Consider the following 20,465-nt stretch of genomic DNA (forward strand, 5'->3'; position numbering starts at 1 on the left):
AGTTCTTTTACGTGCCGGTAATTCTACCGACACAAGGCTGACGTATTTGAGCGCCTTCAAATACCACCGGACTGAGCCAGGATCGAACGTACCACATTGGGGTTTAAGGCCAACGCCTCAACCGTCTAGCCTTTTACTTTGTTAAGTGTGTAGTCAAATACTAAATAATTTGCAGTTGTATAATCACACCGTACTTCTATTTAATTGTAATACATGTGTATTGGTGAAAGTTTTATTGAATCAAAATCTCAAAAAAGCACCACCTATTGTTACCGCAGTCGATATTCGCTAAAAAATGTAAACTCGTGTCCTCATCCCGAGATGGTGCAGCTCTTTTCAGGCACACCCCCAATGGGGGTGAGCTGCATGTACCAGTTCAACCACATACCAGCCCTCCTGCCATTCTTAAATTTCTAGCAGTTTCGGAAATCGATTCCGGGCCCCCGAGGACGGCAGCTAATAACACTAACCGTTACGCTACGGAGGTGGACTCGAAATTCGCTGAGAGAGAGTTACAAAACATACCATTTTTTAGCATTTTTTCAGTTTGGGCGTATCTCCACTCCTCGTCCACTACATCCCTAAAACCTGGGTACATTTGTTGTATAGGCCCTATACATTTTTGTGCCCCCACCCCCATTTCTAATCCCCAATCGACGCTACTGTGGAAAAGCATGGGTTATGGAGAAGAAATCTGCATATGATCTTTGTAATTGAAAAGGTCTGTGACCGAGTGCCACGTGCTCTTATTTGGTGGGCACTGAGGAGCTATGATCAATGATATGTACAATGACTGTGAGAACATCTTACAGTTAAGAGATCAGCTATTAGCGCATATCTCTTTATCATCGTCCATATTCTTACGTAATTACTAACTACTAGACCTGGGATTTTAAGGCAAATGTCCGCTTTGTTCCTGAAGATATAACATGAACATTTTGAAGGATGTTGACGTTTCGTGATAAATACCTTACATTTTTAGAGATTTACTAACAAGATACCTGTGGCTCGCTACGGTTTTAAACTGAAAATTATTATTCAAAGTTTTACATTTTGGCGAGTCCACTGTCATGTGAGCCTGTAAAATACGCCCTCAGTTCGTACGTCAAACGATTTTGGGGGAATGATTATTTATTTTCTGATCTAACACTCAGTGGAACCGCATACGGAATAATTTCAATGTTTTAAACCAAATATGATTTAAAATCTAGGATGTAAAAGCGACCAACCCGTAAAATTTTGATTTAGTGCGTCGAACAGTAATAGAGGAATGAATATTTTTTAAGAGGTGAATGGTTTTAAATATTTATTAACATCTAGGATATAGAAGACCACCCTTCATAAAAAAATAAGTTATAACCTGAAACGGTTTCGGAAGAATGGATATTGTATCTTTCAGGGCCAACCACCATCTAAAACCCCTTAGGGGAGAAATATTTTTAAATATACGATATTTCACACCTAGGACCTAAAAGAAGTCCCATCTCGTAAAATTACAACTTTGTACGTCAAGCAGATTTGGAAGGATGAATAATTTCGTTTACGGAGCTAACCTCAGTTAACACTTTAGGGGTGGAACGAAAAAAATATTTCCTATTTCATACCTAGGATTTAAAATATATGCCACTATTTGGAATTTTGTCTTCGTATGTTAAGCCGTTTTGGAGGAAGAAATTAATACATTTGTTTTCCTAACTTAACCCCCATTTAACTCTCTGAACGATCAAATTTGTTTCAAACTTTCTGTTATTTAATACCTAGGATAACATTTGAAATTTTGACTTCATAATTCAAACGGTCATCATTCATCACCCCCCAGTAAAGACTCCCTTAGGGGTGTATTGTTTTAAGTTCACTTCTTATTTTTATCCTCATAAATATAATTCAACTCCTTTTACACCCCCTTAAGTTGACTTCACCCCACCTCCCACGCCACAAAATAAGTGTACCTTTATTTTTAAAGGGGATTCCAAATACCTATTATCACGTCCGTAACATCCTTCGTTTTCGAGATGTAAGTATTCTCAAACCAATAATTAAACTCATTTTTCAATTCATTTACCCCCCCCTTATTTGGAGTTTCAGAAACCAAAAGAATACGTGTTTCTTTATTTTTAAAGGAGATTCCAAACACAAATTTTCATGGCTGTGTCATCTTCAGTTTTTGACATAAAAATATCCTCTTAAAAATAATTCAACCCCTTTTTCAGTCCTTTTTACAACCCCCACCCCTTGAATGTTTTTCGAAACACAAAATACTTGTTACTTTATTTTTAAAAGAGATTATGCCAATTTTGTTGTCTATAATATGTGGTAAGTTTTTCAGATAGACTGTAGATACGCTCATTTTAAAAATTTACCCCCTTTAACACTTCCCCTTAAGTGGATTTTCAGAAAACAAATTATACACGTACCTTTACTTGTACAGGAGATTCCAAATACCAATTTTCACGTCTGTAACAGCTTCAGTATTTGATGTATAAGTATCCTCATAAACAGAATTCAACACGTTTTTCAAATCATTTCATCCACCCCACCCCCTTAAGTGGAATTTCCGAAAACAAAAAATACGCGTTTCTTTGTTTTTAAAGAAAAATGCAAATACAAATTTTCATGTCTGTAACATTTTCGGTCTTTGAGATATAGGTATCCACATAAAAATAATTCTATCCTTTTTCAGTCCTTTTTACAACCCCCTTAGTGAATTTTCAGAAAGCAAAAATATGTGTCTCTTTATTTTTAAAGGAGATTCCAAATACTCATTTTCACGTATGTAATATCTTCAGTTTTGGAGATACCAGTATCCTAATAAAAATAATTCAACCGTTTTTAAATCATTTTACCCCCCTTACGTGTTTTTTTCCGAAAACAAAAAATACGTGTTTATTTTTAAAGAAGATTCCAAATAACAGTTTTCACGTCTGTTAACATCTTCAGTTATGTAGATACCAGCATTCTAATAAAAATAATTCAACCATTTTTAAATCATTTTAACCCCTTACGTGTTTTTTTCCGAAAACAAAAAATACGTGTTTATTTTTAAAGAAGATTCCAAATACCAGTTTTCACGTCTGTTAATATCTTCAGTTATGTAGATACCAGCATTCTAATAAAAATAATTCAACCCATTTTTCAGTCATGCTTACCCACCTTAAGTACAAGTTACTTTATTTTTAAAAGAGATTATAAATACCAGTTTTCACGTCTGTAATATGTTACGTTTTTGAGATATACTACAGACATGCTCATTTTAAAAATTCACCTCCCTTACTTTTCCTTTTAAGTGGATTTTCAGAAAACGAATTAAGCGAGTCCCTTTACTTTTACAGGTGATTCAAAATACCAATTTTCACGTCTGTAACATGTTGAGTTTTTGAGATATATTGTAGATATACTCATTTTAAAAATTCAACCCCTTTATCACTCCTGTTTACCCCCTCTTAAATAGGTTTTGCAAGAATAAAAAATACGTGTTTTTTAAAAGGAGATTCCAGTACCAATTTTCTTTACTGTAATATCTTCAGTTCTTGAGATATAAGTATCCTCATAAAAGATATTCAATCCTTTTTCCACCTTTTTCACCCCCCTTAGAAGGATTTCCCGAAAACAAAAAATGGGTGTTTTCTTACTTATTAAAGACGATTCAAAATACCAATTTTTGCGCCTTTAAACTGTTAAGTTTTTGAGATATAGATACACTCATTTTAAAATTCACCCCTTTTTCTTCCCTTAGCGAGGGAAAATCCAAACATCCTCCCATAGTGCACACCTACATTGTAATATAAATATATACTCAAAATTTCATTTGTTTATGTCCAGTAGTTTTGGCTCGGCGATGACGAATCAGTCAGTCAGTCAGTACATGCTATCTTATATAACAGATTGCCCTAAAATAGCTATTTGGACCTTTAGAGCCTATGTTACTATTTTAGTGCCTAAAATATCTATAATGAAAGCAATATCTTCAATTCAACTAATGAAATCATAAGTTTAAAATGTGCCTTTGCTGGCGGGACCTAGTGTTTATAGTGCACTACAGTATGTCTTCTGGTATGGGCTAGAGCAATCTTGTTACTTTCATTGATCTGTCTCAGCTTTATCCTTGGCTTTGACAAAATGAAAGTGACTGATGTATGAGTGATGCTAGTAATGCCATTCTTTATGCAGCCAGTCTCTGCTATGAATGGTGTGAAAATATTGCTCATAGGGTCGATTGGTCCATGCATTTCAGTGGGCTTGGCAGCCTGATGTGTAATAGCAACTTCTGGATCGGTGAGGAAAGCAACGGGAAACTACCTCACTTCTCATTTACCTTGTACGCCTCTTCAGTGATGCCTAGGCCATCTATGACCGCTGATGGCGGGGCTGTTGAGGATCCAACCAGCCTTCGGTCTGTGGACTAAACAAACAAACAAACAAACAAACAAACAAACAAACAAACAAACAAACAAACAAACAAACAACAACAACAAGTTTAAAATGACTGAAGTGTTTATAAGCTTCCGTGTTCAGTATGTAGTGCATAAAATATTGTACCCGCTCAAAGCCTGAGTCCCAACCAGCATTTATCTCAGGGAGTGTTACGGTCCGAATCCATCGCAACTAATACTCAATAAAAAAATATTTTGAGATATAAGATCTCAAACTAAATGTAAGGGCGCCATCCAATTAGTACTACAGGGTTGAACGGGACACTCTAATCTTTAACTCTAAGGCTCATCATAAAACACACAAATTATATATATTCAGATCAAAGGGAAATTATGAAGGCTCCGTCCTAGGAATGGGGACGGATATTTAAACGGTCACCAAGGGGTTACTATTCTACAAGAACAAGAACCTGGAACTGTTTCCTTGCAAATGCTAAAGGAGCATTTATTTAAGTAAACAAATGAAATTTTACACACAATCAAAATCTGTTGACCCTTGATTTGCCGGTAATTTGGCAAATTATTCCTGAAAATGATTACATAATATTTGTCACTTTTGACCACCCTTCCATTTTGGTGGTAGAACCGTTGATATCTGAAGGTATTAGATTTACCTTCGTTAACACCATGACCATATTTGATCATGGACCAAATACCTGTTGGCTAAGTAGGCGCGATCACATGGACCATGTTATCGCCTCCACTTTAATTGAGATGAGACCAACCCGGGAAACTACAAACTCTCCCCGGGTTCCTAACCAAGATATGCTAATCGTTAGTTGAAGGAATACGACAAAGGGACTCTAACCTAATTGTCCAGATGTAGGGATTTGCCTTCATTTTACACATATTAACTTAACTTATTATTTACAACCAATTGACATTATTACGTTAATTCGCCAGCTGACTTCCCTAGTATCATCCATCATCAGCATCCGAAATAATAAGAAAAATAAATAAAATAAAAAAATATTTTATTATTATTATTATTATTATTATTATTATTATTATTATTATTATTATTATTATTATTATTATCATGTTTTGTGGAGATCATGATTATCGTAACCCATAATCATCCTCGGAATAATATTTCAACTTTTCGCGATTTTATTTATTTTCATCTGAAATAAATGAAAGTACCTTCGTTGATTATTCTTCTTCTCCTTCTTCAAATATTCTCATTTTTATTATTATTAGTTAAAAATCTCAATTTTTCATTTCAACTCCCAACATCATTATTATGTCCAAAATTAAAAAAAGGAAATTCTTCTTCTTCTTCTTCTTCAAAAAAAGTATTTTTTTAAAATATTTATTATTATTATTAATTTTTAAAAAAAATTATTTCGCCTGTTACACGGTAGTCCACTCTTAATATGTTTAACGCATAACCCCTTTTACAACTCCGATTTATTTTGGCACTAATCAATCCAGATATGATTTACTTGGAATATTATTATTATTAATAATAATATTATTAATTCGAGAATCTTTATTTTTATTCCCCATCTTTATAATTTAGTCACATACGTTCTCTCCCAAACAGAAATCACCAAGATCCGAATTCACATCGGTCGGGACATACTAGTGTTCGAATCCGCCACCTTACTTTCGTACTGCCGTTAATTTATGGAGACCATATGCTCCTAAGACAATTCTCAAATCCCATAACACCTCCCAGTTGGGCAAATACCTCCAATCTCTGCAAGTGTTAAATTATTCCTTCCTTTTCCATTTTGAAGTCCATTTATCCATTGGAACTCTTCAAAACATTTTCACAAATTAACCCTCGGTGTGTGGACTCTATTCTGCCACTCAATACACCGGTATATAAATACAACCTCTATGTGGGCCTTAAGATCCATCTATTTCTTCATCAACATCAGTACAATTCACTTTCATTTCGGGCCGGATTTCTGTCCCACAAAACTCCAAATCTCAACTTTTGGCTCAAATCCCTCTGGACCTCAAACATAGCGCGACCATATTATAAAAGTGCCTATCTCGTTTCTACCAAATTTATGTATGATTATTGAGGAGTCCAAAAACGTTAAATCAAAAATTGGTGTTAAAACCGGATTCACTGCACAAATTATAATTATTCACGGCACATGTGATCTCCACATTTAAATTACTTTAATGTGCAATCATACTATCCAACTAGGCCCGTGCCTTTATTCTCAAAGATTATTATTAAACACGCCTTTACACATTACCAAATTCTATTGTACTACTTCGACACTTGTACATATTATTATTATTTTGTCCACTGGCGAACTTCGCGATATTTACAAACAAATCAATGGACTTCATTCCGTCCCATAACAATTTAAATCACTTGGCAATCCTACCTCTGGATTATCTTAACAACATGCCTTAATATCTATAAAAATTCCGATAACGGAAAAACACTTTGGAAGCACTCCGAAATGAATATTTACATTATCTTTACGTGAAACGTGCTCCATATTATATCAAACAACTCAAGCACTTGAATGAACAACTCAACCGTACTATACTCTATTTAATAATCAAAATTATGATGAGTGCTTGATCTAATCTACATATTAATTTGTCCCTTTGTCTATCTATCTTTGAACTTATACGAGCCGTAACGGCTCGTTTCACAATCAAGTTACCATGATAAAATCAATATGATTTCCTCCCACTAACGATAGCAATCTATAAATACATTAAAAGGTACTCAACTCTGCCATTGTAGTCTGCTAAAACCGGACGAGAAGCCATAGCCCCTCCGGTTTTTAGCAATGCATTCCATTGGTATTCATGCCAGCTTGAAGAATTAATCCTTGACCCTTTTCAACTTTACACATTTTGAATAAAAACAAATAAATTAGCTGTTGCACTTTGGAATAATTTCCACCCTAAATTCTATTCACAAATTTTACACTCTCGGCCTTGTATCTAGCCCACTTAATGTAGATTTACATTCTTCATTCCTTTCCCGGACACTAGGAACATGGGATACCTCGGGATTCCCTATTCAACGGCCCGTGCACGCACTTGAATTTCCCGTCTCACGTTCGTGTAGCTGACCAGGTATCAGTTTAGAATCGACTGTTTACTAGGTGACATAAACACTCGTGACCGTTCTCATGTAACGCACTTCCGAGTCTGTTGGTAGAATCTCACACTCCGTAAGTTATGCTTTACTGAGTCCTGTCTATTTGAAACACTTCATACTAGTAGACTGCTCAAGACCGTAATATGAGCTACATCACGTCATGAATCACTGTACTATGTAACAATATAATACTTCGAACTCTACTTTGAGTAAGTACACACTCACACCCCTGGCGTAGTCACGGCTCGAACGCTTTGTCAAAAGTAGTTACGCACCACTGGCGTGGTATCCGCTCGAACACAATATCAGAAGTACTTTCGCAGCACTGGCGTGGTGACCGCTCGAACACAATATCAGAAGTACTTTCGAGTCCTAGTATACGACCTCATATTTATACTTGTATCCCCTCTCTTCCGAGTTCAACGGAGGTCATCTTGGGATGCACAGTCCCGATATCTTCATACGACAGTTTGCGGTTTGGCCCGTGGCTTTAATATATGATCCAATGATGTAATTATGTTCTCAAATGCTCTATACCAATTCTCAACTATTATCGTTCGCTGGTAATGGATATATTCGCGAATTTAGCTGCCGTATCCCGGCTCGGGATTTCGCGCTCTATTGTGGCGTCCTTTGCCTTCAGCCAATCAACGAATAGCGTCCATGAATTCTCAGAATTTCACCATGCAATCTCCCGCAATTATTAACTTTATATGAGTTTTATGGTATAGTAAAGCTCCTAAATTCCACTTTATTCTGAATCGATATTTCACTTCTTTCTATCAGTTTAATCCACGGAGTTAGCCTCGCTAGTGCTTCTTACAATACGAAGTTGTCGCCTTGCTTTGGTCAAGTGAATTTTTCCATTGGTCCACCTTAACCACGTGACCGGGAAGGCTCATATTTTTTTCTTCCAGTGCCAAACCCGTTTTCAACTCCCGCGAGTTACATGGAGATACCTCGCCATCATTTCTCAGAAATTTGCACCCGGCTCCCTGCGCTGTTGCTACTACCAAGACTGCCCGGGGCTAGGAAAACTTTGGCAACAAGTTACCCTCTCTCTTTCCTTCGTTGTCCCAAGTTCTGAGAAACCTAATTCTGTCCCTCATTGTGTTTGTTAATCTCACTGGAGACAACATTCTATGGTATGGTGAAACCTGCCATCTCGGCCTGGCCTGTTCTTACTGTATGTACAGTAAGATACTATTTATTCTGAACATGAAATATATATTCCTCAATAATTCATCATAAAGTGCTGAAAAGAGTACATCAGGTAATGGAACGGGGTAAAAGTAGACTTACCTAGTGAAAGTAAACTGAAAAATGTAGCCAAATTGTCCTTTGTTTTTCTACATCTGTGAGTGTAGAGCGCCCTTTTGCCTTCAAAATAATTTTAACAGACAAAAGACACAATCTGACTGTGGAAAATGTGGAGGAGATTGTTGTTACGTACTGTAAAGCAAAATACGAATGAAAGTGTTGTAGGAATATTCCTCACAAATAAACAAACACATTCGCCGTTCGCGTTTACACTGTTATGGGATGCCTACATTGCTGTAATTGTGTTCTGTGATTTTAGTTTAGTTCAGTAATGATTATGATGTTTCATATTGAAACGGGAATGCCCCGTCGACATTCGCCGTCGAAGTATTTCTTACGCAACTCGCGCGAACACCTGTCTACTATGATTTAAGAAGACCGCTGAGCGCTCCGGCAGCGGATGTGACAGCGAGGCAGGTGATCGCTCGCTGCGGGTAACCAGCCAAGGCCAAGCGGCGTCACGATCGAACATTCCATTGCTTCCATTTCGTTATCTCCAGAATGGAATGTCCGATCAAAATTTTAACCACATCATCATGTAGATCTTTATAACAGATACTAACGTACCAAATTTCAAGAAAATGGGTGGAAGAATAGCTGAGTTATTAAAGATTGAAGTATCTTGTATTTGAAACCTCGCAGTCCAACCCACGCGTATAAAATAAGCGTGCAGGCTCAGTAGAATTCAGTGTGTGACTTCGTATCCCAGCTGCCATATCGTGCGGACCAACTGTGGAAGTTGTACTTGTACTTGGTCAACACAAATGCCGTTGTAAATAGAGTCAAAGCCTACTGCAGGAGGGCAACAAGAAAATCCTACCCCAGCTGAGTGGGAAAAGGCGAAGAAGAATGGGAAGATTATTATTATTATTATTATTATTATTATTATTATTATTATTATTATTAAAGGCGTGCTCGTTTCATCATAAAGGATGCGTTTTTGATTCTCCACTGGAAATTCAAAATATTTAGAAATAACATTTTCACTTTCGAAAAGGCGCATACCCCTGGGGTTACATGAGCCTACTTAAATGAAGACTGTATTATTTTCCGGCTGGAAAAGTCTTTACTGTCATAGTTGCTAATATTGGAAGCCCTGCATTCCACTTCTCCACGAAGAGTCCGAATATATTATTATTATTATTATTATTATTATTATTATTATTATTATTATTATTATTATTATTATTATTATTTAAGTCCTACGAGTGGGAAGGAAGCGGCCATGGCCTTAATTAATATTCAGTCCTAGCATTTGCCTGGTGTGAAAATGGGAGACCACAGAAAACCATCTACATGGATGCCGATAGTAGGGTTCGAACCCACTATCTGTCGAATACAAGCTCAAAGCTGTGCGCCCCTAACCGCACGGCCAACTCGCCCTGTATTATTATTATTATTATTATTATTATTATTATTATTATTATTATTATTATTATTATTATTATTATTATTACATTGTTCCAACGTGACTTAGACGCTTACTTGTCGGCCTTTCAATATTGCAACCCGGAATCAAGTCTCATTGATTCAATAATAATAATGTTATTTGTTTTACGTCCCACTAACTACTTTTAAGGTCTTCGGAGACGCCAAGGTGCCGGAATTTAGTCCCGCAGGAGTTGTTTTACGTGCCAGTAAATCTACCGACACCGGGCGAGTTGGCCGTGCGCGTAGAGGCGCGCGGCTGTGAGCTTGCATCCGGGAGATAGTAGGTTCGAATCCCACTATCGGCAGCCCTGAAGATGGTTTTCCGTGGTTTCCCATTTTCACGCCAGGCAAATTCTGGGGCTGTACCTTAATTAAGGCCACGGCCGCTTCCTTCCCACTCCTAGCCCTTCCCTGTCCCATCGTCGCCATAAGACCAATCTGTGTCGGTGCGACGTAAAGCAGCTAGCAAAAAAAAAAAATTATATATCTACCGACACGGGGCTGTCAGTATTTGAGCACCTTCAAATACCACCGGACTGAGCCAGGATCGAACCTGCCAAGTTGGGGTTAGAAGGCCAGCGCCTTAACCGTCTGAGCCACTCCGCCCGGCTCTCATTGATTCCATATGAAATTTAAGATGAGAGGTATGGATGAAGTGCCATTTCTCTCCGAGCTCTCCAGTTTCCGCAATCAATTTAACTGAAAGGCTGATTATCTGGTGGTATTTTCCGTAAAATCAATTATCCTAGATTGGTGATCGTTCCACAGCTGAGGGACAAGCATTACGTTCGTATAACACGCGAATAAACGGAACTCCATTGTGTCGAAAAGTATCTAGATCTATTTGCGTATATAAAGTACCTACTAACCGAGTAGGTTAGTTCAGTGCCTTGCAGCACAGCCAGTTTTGAATACTAGCTCTGTACTCGGGAAACTGTTGAGTTTGAAATGGCTTCCCGTGGTCTCCAATTTCAGTTTCACGCAAATGCCGGGATGATACCTCTTTCAAGGCCATGGCCGCTTTCTTCCCATTCCTAGCCCGTACAATTACGCCTACACTCACAGAAAACACTCTAACATAGCAGTACATGTAGCTCACCCCCATGGGGTGTGTCGAGAAAGGTAACTCCTGAAATGGTGAGCCGAGCATACCCTCGGACACTCTCGGCACAAAAAGGACATCCGCTAAAAAGAAAGAGTCTACTTACGACTAATTGAAATGAGCTATTTTGACATTTTCAGGAACGAATGCGGAACAACACAGGAGAATATTTCTAAATTGACCGAGATCTAACTACTTTCTTTTTGTTAGTTGCTTAACGTCGCACCGACACAGATAGGTCTTATGGCGACGATGGGACAGGGAAGGGCTAGGAGTAGGAAGGAAGCGGCCGTGGCCTTAATTAAGGTACAGCCCCAGCATTTGCCTGGTGTGAAAATGGGAAACCACGGAAAACCATTTTCAGGGCTGCCGACAGTGGGGTTCGAACCTACTATCTCCCGAATACTGGATACTGGCCGCACTTAAGCGACTGCAGCTATCGAGCTCGGTGATCTAACTACTACTCAACTCTGAATTCCCAGAGGAGTGATTAAGCTCTTGGTCGTGTTCACGATACAGGGGCTCGTCTCAAACACGACTATACAGAAAGTACGAAATATTAATAGCAGGTCGTGATAAAAGCAATCAAGTCAAGGAATTAACCTTCTATATTGCAATTACCATTCAGATTCAGATGCGGCAAGCGATGTGATGTCGTTTTAAACGAGGTCCACGGCTCAAATGGCTCAAATAGAACCCCCATGACGTCTTAGAAAGCAATTATGCTGCGTAACCCACTCTTTCGATGTCTAGTGGCTAAAAGCCGGATGTCGAATTTTTGCGCGATTACAACACTGCCTTTACTAACATCGTCTTGTGGTTCGAAAATAGAAAGGCCAGGTTTATTCAATCGCAGTAAAAAGTAATACTAACGCACTGTTCGTTAACATAGAGTTAAAAATTTAGCAGCATGTGCGTTTATCCAAACATTTCCTGAGAACTGTTAGCTAACGCGGTGTAACTCTCACAATTGTCACGATCGGTGAGAATCTTGAAGGCAGTGGCAAAATCATGCAGTTCTTAAGCGTGCTCCGATACGCTTTTGTTTGATTACAACTGCAACCCAAGGCGCGTGAAGTCAACATTTATTAGATTTTCTGTTTTGACAGTGAATTTTCTGTTGCTCTATAGAGCCATATGAAGAAAGCCGAGAAGAGAATGAGTGGTTCAAATTTTTCTTCTTTCGGAATTTATTTCCAAATATATACCGCACTAATGTCCCGAATTTATACAGAATGGTTGTTCACGTTAATCAATATCTAGTTGCAAACATAGGCAGTGCAGCGAAATTTACTCCAACTTCGGCAATGATAACTTAAAGAGAAATTAGGGCGGAAGTCTTAATCCGAGTAGCTTTAAGGCACATTCCAGGAAGTTCGAAAATGGACAGCACTTGTAGGGTTCCCTCAAATAAAATTGTGATGCCGACAACTTCCGTTTCCCGTCTACTTTTCACGGGGACCGGATGTTGAGAACAATAAGAACACTCCCCGTCGCAGACAATGACAGAGCAGCCTAAACAGGGAAAGGAAATTTTGCAATAAACGATAGAATGATATCTGTCCGCCATCATTATTTTTAGGTACGCCCGTACGGAAATACTTCAAGAACCCCCCCCCTCAGGCACTCAGTAACCAATCCAGACGTTCAAATTTGCCAATTCAAAACCAGTGCTTATGGTCAAGTAGTAGATCGTGGACATGTGAGCAGTGTTAACGAAATAACGGGGTGCTACAGACACCTGGTTAAATCAGCATACTTTCTGTGTGAATTTGGTGATTAATTATACGTGCTATAATTGGATTTCTGAAAGTGCGTAGCAATGAAGTAGTATGCCGCGGCCTGAATGTCGTTTTGCCGCCAAATACGGAACTACAATATCTCCGCAGGTGAAGACAGTGATAACATTAAGCCACTTTACGGAATAAATGTACGAGTGATTTCGGAAAATTAGGCCAGCCGTACATACGCCAGTGTAAAGTAACGCAGATAGTGACTTAAAAATTATTTCTGCGAGGAAAACCCATTCCCACAGCGGAGGGATACAAACTACAGGAAACTCCTGCAGTTAGGAAGGTGAACCCTGTGGTATCCACGCACGTTGAAAAGAGATCCGGCCACCGCAAACAGTCTCACTGTGTTCTCGGCTCTCAGTGCATATTCAGCAGTCCGTGAGTTTCGCCGCACGTGCCGGGTGAGTATGGTATTTAAACTTGGAGAAATTTCTGTGACTGGCTAGAACAATGCTTAAAGACATTAACTTTAATTCGGCTATGCCGAGAGATAATTAACAGACCAGTAGTGATTGGTGAATGCCTAGTTTTCAGACTTTATTCGGAATAGTATTTCCAGTGTAGAGATTAAAACTGATGGAATCTTATCTTCAGCATTAAATGTCAGTGTCTTGCCGCATAAACAATAGCATTTACATACGCGTTAACCAGGGTTAGATAATCAACACGGCTGATAGTATTACACCCCAATTAGTTGAAAAGGGAGTTACAGAAGGAACTGTGCAGTAATTACGGGACATACACTTGTCATATTCATCGTGTAAAGGGGGAGATGTTCGCTGAAGCGAGGAATGCACCCTGAGGAGCTTATTCAGCCAGCCTAAATATATAGGGTGAGAGACCTTCAATGTAGACCAAGTTGGTGACCATCTTGGAAAGCAGTTGTCTTACCAAGGGGAGGCATCTTCCAAGCCCAGCTGAAAAACTTATCAATGCGGGGATTGATCCAAGACTCTCAAAGTAGGAGCAGGAGTAAGAACCCGAGTGTATATAGCGTCATGGAATAACAAAAGTGTTTTTATAATAAATTGTGTATTTAGAAAGTAAGGCAGCAAGATTTTGTGGTCGTGTGTGGTAACTTGTGTACGAAGAAAGCTATCATGATTGAATACATCAAGACTGTCATGTTGTGTCCAGAATTTATGCCATGAAGTGGTAGACAAATTCTGTTTGAGCGCCATGGGACATGGGATGAAGCGACGACCGATCATCATATCAGTAAGTGATTACTCAATTGAAGATGATGTTTCTATTGTATTCTTTTTGTATTCTTTTCCCGGCGTGAGCTTACTGTACACAGATTACGATAGCATGGTGTTGTACTAAATGTTAGTCATGTAGGAGGGTCAGAGCAGTCAATTATCGTGTATTTAATACTGCCAATCATATACCTTATATGCAATTATGTCACTTAATTGGAGAATGAATAGGATTTTCAACGGTAACTTGATTTTTGTACGTTACAGTTGTAAACTCATAGTTCAGGGAATAATTCTCCAGTATACCGTTCGTGACGACATTCAGAACGACACAGTTTCTTTTACAGGGAGTAACAGTACCGTTAATGATAACAATGATATGGTTCAGAAGTTCATCTAGTGCATTTTAAATAAACTCTTCTTTTGATGGATAAACAATAATTAGGAACGTTAGTTTGCAGTTAAGATAAGTGTAATAATAATAATAATAATAATAATAATAATAATAATAATAATAATAATAATAATAATAATAATAATAATAATAATAATAATAATAACAACTCGCGAATAATTTTTGTAGCGAGGATCATTGCAAATGTTGTATTATTATGTATTTCAAGGGAGCAGCGATAGTTTAAAGCCTGGGAAATACATTTGAGGTTATTTTCAAAAGTTAATAAAATAATTAGGCGGAGATTGGTGAGTCGGCGGTGGAAGGTTGTAAAAATAGTAATTGGTCCAAGAAAAAGGTGATGATGATGATGATGATGATGATGATGAATGATGAGCATTTTATTTGAATTTGTCCTGAGAATACAGGAAAATATGATTTCTATGCCGGCAAGTAAGCTGACGAGTGTTATAGAAAATTTGGAAAGCTCTGAGTAAAGAAAATAGGAGCAATAAGCTGTATAGCCCGGGAGAGGACTAATTATGTGAAGTCTGCGATGAAATATGAATAATAATGAAGGAAGAGATGATAGAGTATAATATGCTGTAAGGACTTAAGTGGGAAGAAAACGCCCACGCAACCAACCATCGAACATCCATTTCAGTAATAGTTAATGAAGGCTCGACCATTAGTGTAACAATGTTAAACATTGTTTTCAAGGACAGCAATCCCCAGCGGTGTTTAAGAGGAAGTTCCTTTGTTAAGAGAGATGGTGTTTAGTGTAACTGTTTCTTGTGTGTAAATATCATCAGAAAAAGTAATTTGTACCATGTTTGGACTTGGTTATTACATATGTTTTATTGTTATGAGTTTATTTACCAGAAAACAGCCATGGAAGTCTACCTCACGTCGTGGCGGGCGCTGATTTCAGTGATGATAAAACTGAAATCAACACGCGTCCTAGGATTCAGATATTAAGTGACGGTTTAATATTTGTGTTGTAAATAGTGAACTGGCTTCTACATATATTTATATTCTTAGCTGTGTTCACTTTGTTGTTGTCTAGGTTACGTGGTGATTGATTGCGATTTTTAGTGTAAACAATTTTCTTCTATATTCAAGGAGGGTAATTGTCCCCATGTTCTTCAATTAGTAGTAGGGTTTTGACAGCTCGTGTCATGTCACGTTAGGCTAAGTACAGTAAACGGCATCTTCAGTTCACTTATTTACATTGTAGCTGCGCACGTCACTGAACACTTCACGCACCAATCATGGTGAAAATCGAGCTAACCTTGATCATGGAATGATTAAGGTATTTCATGTATTTTGTATGTGTTTAGGTAATGTGGGGTCCGTATGAGACAGAATATGTTTACATGTCATGTAAACTTAAAGATAATCAGTGACAGTTCGGGTGACCAGCTCAATTATTCAAAGTTGATGTGAATGACCTCCTGTTTCAATGGTTTTACATAGTGTTGCCATCATTGAATCCGTGAACTGGTGATGAAGAAAGAATTAGTTAATGGCGATAAAATATATTCATGTAATTATTTTGTTTTGAGATGCCAGATGGCGATTCTCCGCCATGAGAGGCCATAAGGTCATGTAAAGATTATTGTAATTGATATGAAGTTGTAAAAGGACGAGATGAATGTTCTGACTTGCTAACTACACATATTTGAATACTATTTCCTTTGATAACAAGTAAATGCAAGGTTTTTTATTATTAAATTTCAGATAATAATTGATGTCGAAGTTCATGTCAATGAGAGTTTGGTTGATTGTACAGTCAGAGAACCCTGTAAATAGTCATATAATTATAGAGTCAGTATCAAAATTGGATTATAACTTATCTAATTATTCATGATGTCACTTAAGTTACGTCATCACTAATAAGATCAGGGTGGTTGATTTGGAGGATAAGGACATTTTTTTATTATCACAACGAGTTCATGACGGTCACAGATGTTACACTCATGCTTTCATCAGAATTTTATGGTATTACTTCATTTTCTCATTTCTTTATTCATTTTATTTATCATTTAAGAATAAAACTCATTTAAAACTCAATCTGTGCCAGTATTTCATTTACTTCAGTAGTATGGATTAGCCTATAGCCTAATATTTTCCTATCGCAGCGAACAAGACAGTCTAGAGTACTTAACATCACCACGGAGAGAAGAAACGTCTGCGGTGAGCATGTTTTATTACAGGGCAGCCGTGGCGGATTCAGAAAGAAGAAATCACCGCAGAGAAACAAGTGCAAAGGGTACAATACTTATTATATAAAGTAAACAAACTAATAATGGATCCATGCTCAAAGCTAAAAGTGACGCGTGGCAAAAAATTTATATTGAATCGAATGTGCATACTGATGTTAGCCTACGTACGGTCAAGCAACTGAAACAACTGTATGAAAATCATATCTTCTGTTTCTAACTCTTTCTGGTAAAGGCCTATTACCGGTAAATTCCAAATGTTGAATATACAGAAGTTTTCCAACTAATGCACCTACCAAACTTTGAGCTAACAGAGAATTTAACCGCTTGAAACTTGGCAGTTAAGTTAACCGAGAGTTTAACAGATTTTTAGTCTTAACTAATGTTGATTAATTGCTAATTTGTTTTAAGTTCGCTGTTAAATTATTCTAACAAGCAGTTAAATGTTATCTGAGGTTGAATAGACTAAACCGGACCAAAGAGAATTTAGATCAAGGAGAACGACATATGGTTTTTGATGGTTGAAAAACTACATCCTTCAGCTTATTCGGGATGAATATAAATGCAAAAACAACGATTCTGAATTTTTCGTCATATGCGACTTGTTTTGATCGTGCCTTCTAATGGGTAGACTATTGTATGTGTATGTTTCGCAGGAATGAAGATAAGTTATGTGATAGCATCATATGTGCAAGGAGAAAGCAGCGATAAGCAATTGTAAGTGATCATACAAAGCTCAGTTTTATGCCGTGACCCGCACTCCTTATCGTATTGGCTCTTACAGTAGTTTACAATACTCAGAACTGTCGATATGACTTGCCTCAAAAGTCTCATCAGCTTATTTTTGTTCTGCCCTAAAATGAGTGAAATGTCACTTTCGATAGTTTACCTCTGACGTCCCGAATTTGGTGTTAAGGGATTAACTGTCTTTATCCTCTTTGTCACCGCCAATCATTACATTGTTTACACCCTGTATAATTTCACTCATCCTAGGGAATTACAAGATAAGTCAAAAATTGAAGTTCTCAGGGGAAGCATTGTTTTGTTTTCAAACAATATGACATCACCGATCGATTCACCAAATGTTGTCAAACCATTCTTCATTATTTGCAACAGCCTTTCAAGTAACGAGTTTGGTTTTATTTTGTTTAATTCAATGTTAATGAAGTATCTGCTTTACCGTCACCATAAGACCTATCTGTGTCGGTGCGACGTAAAACCAATAGGTAAAACAAGATATGTCCTTTGGATCGTGAATGGAAGCGACTTGTCTTATATTAACAGTAAATAGAGAGGTGGATAATCCACCTAGTCAATATTATGTATTAAAATTTATTTACATTTCATTATTATCCATCATTCCATTATCTACTGTGATGAAGTCAATACGGACCCAGTACAGGCCATTATGGTCAAGATTATTAATAATTGCCCTATATTGACCAGATATTATTTTCTGACATGGACCAGTCAGAACCAAAGTGCTGCAAGTCACATTTGTGTATTGTTAGCTAGTAAGATGTAACAGCTCTCTTAAACAAAGGCAGCTGTGTAAATTCACTACCGATAATTAATTTGCAAGATAATAATAACCACGTCCACAATAACAACAGAAAATACACTACACACAACACAAACTGACTTATCTGTTTGAAGGCACTTTTATTAACAATATTCGTAATATTAATAAGATGTCTCAAATTATGTGATTCTTACCGGTGAATGTTTTGCATTCTTGAATAATCTGGAAGTAAATTTTTGGCTATTTCTTCAGTATTTTGACGAAATGACTGATCTTGTTAATTTAAAAGGTAAAGAGCATTGATTGACTTAAGTAGGTTACTGCAAAAAAGTAAATAACTGAAACAATTACTTATCTTATCTGGTTTTCCCTTAGATGAGTGATTTGTAACTAGTGCTATATTTAAAACCAGATCATGTCCTTGTCTTTTGACCAATTATAAGAGTTTCATATAATGAAAATGAATGGTATTCGTCTATTTCCAGTACTGCACATTCGGGGAACTCATCCTGTTTCACAAGTCTTTCACAAGAGGCTTGGAGAGAGTCAAAGGACATCGCCGGCAGAGAAACTTTTCTCATCATAGTAGCAGGTAAATAAACTGTATAAGATCTGTGAAAATAGGAATTCACTCTCGATTCTGGAAGTTAAATCGACATCAGTAGGTTTTCAAAAATATTTAAAAAATAATAATTTTGTGGAACAGTTCGTAATCTGCCAAACGGTTGTTGTTGGAACATGTTGTTACCACAAAGACGCACACGCGAAAGGCTGTCAATTGTGTACAGTTTCTATTTACAAATTATTTACACATTATACACACGTTAACTAATGAACTGCCATTATGAACACTTGAATACTACGCTCTCGAACAAAACACTGTTAAGAAGAATAACAAGAAGAAGACTGCCACAATAGCATGTCGACGTATTATCAATCGCAACATGAATTCACATACGCGATTAACGACTTGCACTCACACCTCTTGCTAAAACAACTCAACTCAAACTCTCAAGACTGCCTCTTTATACACATTGCCTGGCCAGGCTTCTAGAAAAATATGACACAACGTATTTTCTCGTAATTTTGAGAGTCTACAATAGCCCATTTACAATGAATGGAATTTTCTGTAACTCTCTAGCACCACAGATACGTTGTTCGTGTGTTGCACAACATTACATTGGATTTATACATCATATATACAGGTAATAATAAATTATATACTATTAAGTACGTGTTCTTACATTAAATAAACTCATATAAATATACATACATCAGATGTTTCATGACACAACCTCACAAAATAATAATACGAAGACGATTTATACCAAATAAAGTCCGTACATAACTACGAAATAATAATGATAGTAATAGATGAAAACAACTTCATAGCCACGCCTCACAAGTCATAATAATAATTATTATTATCGAGCTAGATATTTCCGTTATTTACCCATGGGTTAAAGAATTGTTTCCAAGATATACTAGTCCATTACACTTGCATGAAACGTCATGTTTAAAAACCCGTATTCTTATGTAATTTACATACTCCATTCCCTTACTTGTAGACAATTGAAATGAACGTTGTCGACGAATTGTGGTTCTGATATGGTTATATCTGTGTTTCATTTTTCATTTTCATACATTCTTAGCAATATTAGTTATTTTGCACATTATGTCATGAATGTGACAGTTTTGTACACAGTAGCCTAATTGTCTAGGTAATTACTGAAAAAAAATTAAAAAAGTGTCGGCTCGTTCACTTTTCAGATTATAGTGAAATAATTGGCGAATTTCAGCAATTGCTAAAGTTGGATTTAAAATTGGGATTTCTAACACTTTGTGTGTGAAATACAACAGCGCTAATCCTTTCTTAAAATCTGCGCTGGGTAGGTACCCTTCATTGGTCAGAGTTTCTAACAAATTCCATGCAGCTTTGAAATGAAATCTATGTTATTCAAGCTCTC

The 20,465-nt window shown here is 37.2% G+C and overlaps 1 protein-coding gene across 1 annotated transcript in view; it reads left to right on the forward strand.

The window, feature by feature from the left end:
* LOC136864919 (uncharacterized) overlaps nucleotides 1-20,465 on the forward strand; it is a 96,418-nt gene that overhangs the window by 64,040 nt on the left and 11,913 nt on the right. Inside the window, exon 2 of the mRNA XM_067142330.2 lies at nucleotides 18,984-19,090. The gene's annotated coding sequence lies outside the window, so the exon portion shown is untranslated. The remainder of the gene's footprint in view (nucleotides 1-18,983; nucleotides 19,091-20,465) is intronic.

The sequence above is a fragment of the Anabrus simplex genome, chromosome 2 (assembly GCF_040414725.1).
Source record: "Anabrus simplex isolate iqAnaSimp1 chromosome 2, ASM4041472v1, whole genome shotgun sequence".
NCBI classification, from domain to species: Eukaryota; Metazoa; Arthropoda; class Insecta; order Orthoptera; family Tettigoniidae; genus Anabrus; species Anabrus simplex.